We start from the raw sequence: 5,225 nt of genomic DNA, 5'->3' as shown, positions 1-5,225 counted from the left end.
AAGGAGATCGAAATGTGAGGGTTTTAGTGCAGATCGAATTAAAATTAATATAGTAAAAATCAAGGATATGAGGTACGTGATTATCTATCTCGACGCACCCAATTAACCTCCCAAAATCGAATATGAGAAAATAAGAGCAAATTATAGGAAAGTAGATAAATATGTATTACATCCAATTTCTTAGCATGCGTACTAGACGTGTTTCTAGCCCAACTATACGGCTTTCTTAACTAAGAGTGAGTGACCTTGTCACGGTGGGAATCTCACTACTCGGTTGTTTAACAATTTGCGGTCGAGTATTGATTCATGTCCTTTCACACTATAATTGATATTTGGGTTGCCTTTGCTTTTGCAACTGACACAAATATATTTAATTGCTTGGATCCTAAAATAATAATGCTCATATCTTCTAATTCTTCATATTCAGATGATTCAATCGCGGTTTTCATGAGATAAATCTCACAATGCCTTGTCCCTAATAGACTACTCACGCGTGGTGAGATTGATGGCAAATAAACAAAGTAAAGACATAGCATATAGAAAATAAATAAATCAAAGCGATGATAATAGAAATAAGAAAACCTGATGGGAGACAATACTTGATTAAACTAAGAAACTTGGAATTATAGCAAATAAATACTTGAGAGCTTCAAACTAAAGAACTAAAAGTAAAAGTAAAATTGTAGTGAAGAGTCTCCCCTAAATCTCAAGCTAATGATCACTACTTATACACAAATTCTCATTTAATCTACCTAAATTTGTGCCAATACAATAATGGAGCACTAAGCATTGAGTTGAGTCAACTTTGAGCTTCCAAAGGTCAAAAAACAATCCAAACGTACATATTTTGTAACTGACATTGGGAACAACACGAGAAATGTCAAGAAACACAACCTGCTCATGTTATTCTTTAATGAAAAATATGGGAGGAGTCTGGAAATAACACACCCCGTGTCAGTGAACACGGACAACCTGTGTTGTCCCCGAGTTTGATATATGGGAGAGGCGCTTCAGGCCAACACGGCCCGTGTCAGCTGACACGGGCCAACCGTGTTAGCCTCATATTTTGTGTATGTGAGGAATTCCTTTTTGCGCGATTCTTGATCTTTTCTGCTTCAATTTGGTCTCACACTCCTTTATTGCCTGAAAACACTAAAAAAGCACTGAAACACATAAAAAGGAAATAAAAATATAAAAACACACCATAAAATGGAAATAAATCAAGGTAAAAATACATTCCATGCACCACCTATAATTGGACTTCATAGCGAAGATCATTCTCGCCTCTCAAGATAATATTGGATGTTGAACTTCATAGCGAAGATCCTTTCCATCTCTTAAGGCAATATTGTATGTTGCACTTCATAGAGAAGATCCTTGACGCCTCTTAATGCAATAATGTATGTCAGAATTCATAGTGAAGATCCTTTCCGCCTCTTAAGACAATACTATATGATGGACTTCATAGCGAAGATCCTTGGCACCTCTTAAGGAAATATTGTATGTTAGACTTTATAATGAAGATCCTTGCCGCCTCTTAAGGAAATACTTTATGATAGACTTCATAGAGAATATCCATGCCGCGTCTTAGGGAAATATCCAAGACTCATATCTTTCCTAGAGGGCGCGACCAAAGTCTAGCCTAAGAGACTTAGTCTAAAGTCTTGTATGAGGGTTTGATAGAAGTCCATCCTGAGAGGTGTAATGCCTCGCCTAAGGGACTTATAATCTCATCATCTAGGTTCAAATATAACTTTGGTTGTGGGACCAAGAGCTCCCATTAAACATGCTATCTAACTCCTCACTTGAGAGACTTAGAGTTTCCTCAAACGGGGTCTAACACTCATATCTCACCTAGAGGGTGCGACTGAAGTCTAGTCTAAAAGATTTAGTCTAATGTCTTGTTTTAGGGCTTGATAGAAGTCTTGTCTGAGAGGTCCAATGGCTCGCCTGAGGGACTTATAGTCTCATTACCCAGGATTGAATATAACTTCACCTATGGGATCAAGAGTCCCCATCAAACAAGTTATCTAACTCCTCGCATGAGGGGCTTAGACTTTCTTCGGGCGGGGTCCAACACTCATATCTCAACCAGAGGGCATGACCAAAGTCTAGTTTAAGAGACTTAGTCTAAATATGGCCTGAGGGATTGATAAAAGACCCTCCCGATAGGTCCAACGCCTTGCCTGAGGGACTTATAGTCTCATCAACTAAACCCAAATATAACTTCACTAATGGGACCAAGAGTTCCCAAAAAACTGGCTATCTAACTCCACGCCCGAGGGACCTAGAGTTTCCTCGGGCGGGGTTCAACACTCATATCTCGCCTAGAGGGTACGACCGAAGTCTAGCCTAAGAAACTTAGTCTAAATCTTGTCCGGGGGATTGATAGAAGTCTCTCCCAAGAGGTCCAATGCCTCACCGGGGGGACTTATAATCTCATCACTTAGGCTCGAATATAACTTCTCCTATGGGACTAAGAGTTCCCATTGAGCAAGCTATATAACTCCTCACCCGAGGGACTTAGAGTTTCTTCAGGCGGGGTGCAACACTCATATCTCGCCCACAGGGCGCGACCGAAGTCTAGCCTAAGAGACTTAGTCTAAAAGTCTTGTCTGAGGGTTTGATAGAAGTCTTGCCCGAGAGGTCGAATGCCCCGCCTAAGGGACTTATAGTCTCATCAGCCATACTGAAATATGACTTCTCTCGTGGGACCAAGATTTCATATCGAACAGGTTACCTAACTCTCGCCTAAGAGACTTAGAGTTTCCCCGGGCAGGGTTCAACACCCATATTTCACCTAGAGGGCGTGACCGAAGTCTATCCTAAGACACTTAGTTTAAAAGTCTTGTCTGATGACTTGTTAGAAGTCCTAATCGATAGGTCTAAAGCCCCGCCTAAGGGACATAAAGTCTCATCATCTAGGCTCAAATATAACCTCGCCTGTTGGACCAAGAGTCTCCATTGAACAGACTATCGAACTCCACGCCTGAGGGACTTAGAGTTTCCTCGTGCGGGATCCAACATTCATACTTCGCACGGAGGGCACGATAATCATGTCAACTAGGCTCAATGTAACATAGCCTTAGGACCTAAATCCAGATTGGTATAGTTCGTCACACATATCACCAAAGAAACTTAAAAACTTAGGGTTTCAAGATACTCAAATGCTTAATGGTCTAAAACACACTCCGCCCTTCATGAAAGTCCCTATGCTTAAAGGACTATATAGTGTTATATTTGTAAGAGTGATGTCCTGCTTCGTGTGGTTGCTTATCCACAAGTGCACGGACTTTATCAAAGTAATAGAAATAATGTCAAACCCATATAGACTTTTAGTCAACTTAACCGCTATCTATTGTCGCTATGTAACTTTAGGTTGGTCGATTTTTATTTGAGAGGGGGAATATAATTAAAGTTTGTTTCTGAAAACAATTAAAAGCGATACTGAAATGTAATTTCCACTCACTCTTCTAGGACTCAATAAATCTTTGACGTTTATTTTAGTTTTTAAAATATTTTTTAAAAGAAATTATTAACTTAAACATACAGCTCACTTTCGTGCAATCAGTGTTATGTTTCAAAACCGTAAAAGTCATGTTGTCGCTCCACATATTACAATTTTGAAACAATTTTTGAAAATTAATAAATCATAATTAATGACTAAAGCATTGTCTCTGTTATTAGAAATTAAATCCAATTTTTACAATCAAGTGACCGATCACACACGGTTGCGTTGATGACCAGTATCTGAGTGTTTTCGCTTTTGCGCAAAACATTTTGACTTTAAAAACTATACACCAGAACCGGAAAAATAAATTAATATTAAAATTAAACGCCTATTTAATTTACCGAGTCTCGTCGGAACGACGGTCCTCACATCCGAACTCTAGGAATTTTAACCGGACATTATTGAAATAAAACTCATATTATTATTATGCATGCAAAATAAAAATATGTATATGATAATTATAATAAATATAAATATTAAAAATGCAATATATATATATATATATATATATATATATACATCTATATATATATATATATATATATATATATATATATATATATATATATATATATATATATATATATATATATATATATATATATATATATACATCAACATATGAACCACCCTTTTAAAAACACTTGATTAAGGCTTGAATGATCTTGAGGATGGCTTGAAGATTAGATGAAATGGCATGGAAATAAGCATATGAACCACCTTTGAATCAATGAACCACACTTGTATCTTTCTTGACCAAAATGACCTTTTGTTTTGTCTTGAAATGAGGCATGATCACCTACATGGCCAAGGGAACAAATAAGTATCATTCCTTATTGATGCTTTGGTTAGTTGATAAGTAAATAAAAGTGAAAAAACTCTAATGTTAAGATTAAACAAAGAATGTGACCATGCTTGTGAGCCAATGACCTAATGCAAAAGGTCATGCTAAAGTTATGATGATGCATGATATGATTCCAAGTATGCAAATGAAACTAAGAAAAAGGTAGGGTAAATTTTGGGGTATGACTTTTGGACTCCACAAATTTTGCAGTTGGGGGCTACAACAGCTACAATGGCTGGAATGGTTATAGTTAAATTGTTGATCTTTTGGGTAAGTGCCTCGACTTTAGAATTTACATGATTAATTCCATTGACTTCAAATATTCCTCCTTTTGTTCGGTTTTCTCGACTTGAACTCTTTCAGTTACCCATTGGTAATGATTATGAGCTATGTTTTCGATAAGTTTGTAGGCTTCCTCAAAGGGTTTATTCATTAAGGCTCCACCAACAGCAAAATCTATGGTTATTCTAGTGTTGTATAGTAGATCATTGTAGAAAGTATGAATGATAAGCCATTGTTCTAATCCGTGATGAGGACATAGTCTTATCATATCTTTATATCTTTCTCATGCATCAAAAAGTGATTCTCCTTCGGCTTGTTTAAACCTAGTTATATGATTCCTTAATGCTTCTGTTTTGCTTAGTGGAAAATATTTGGCTAAGAATACCCTCTTGAGTTCATTATAAGTGGTGATTGAGTTCACGAGTATAGACTGTAGCCATGCTCTGACTCTATCTCTTAGGAAAAATGGAAATAAGGATATAGTCTAATGGCTTCTGGATTTGCATCACTACTCTTTAATGTGTCTGCATACTGTACAAACATTGATAAATGAAGATTTGGGTCCTGAGTGGAATTTCTAGAGAACTG

At 37.0% G+C, this 5,225-nt stretch overlaps 1 non-coding gene across 1 annotated transcript; it reads left to right on the top strand.

The window, feature by feature from the left end:
* The first annotated feature begins 4,876 nt into the window (after positions 1 to 4,876).
* On the top strand, positions 4,877 to 4,984 carry LOC127098875 (small nucleolar RNA R71). Its single transcript, XR_007793559.1, has one exon. It is a non-coding gene; the product is annotated as a small nucleolar RNA R71 (small nucleolar RNA).
* Positions 4,985 to 5,225: the final 241 nt, after the last annotated feature.

This window comes from Lathyrus oleraceus, chromosome 6 (genome assembly GCF_024323335.1).
Source record: "Lathyrus oleraceus cultivar Zhongwan6 chromosome 6, CAAS_Psat_ZW6_1.0, whole genome shotgun sequence".
Classification (NCBI taxonomy): Eukaryota; Viridiplantae; Streptophyta; class Magnoliopsida; order Fabales; family Fabaceae; genus Lathyrus; species Lathyrus oleraceus.
This window is presented reverse-complemented; position numbering and strand designations above follow the sequence as displayed.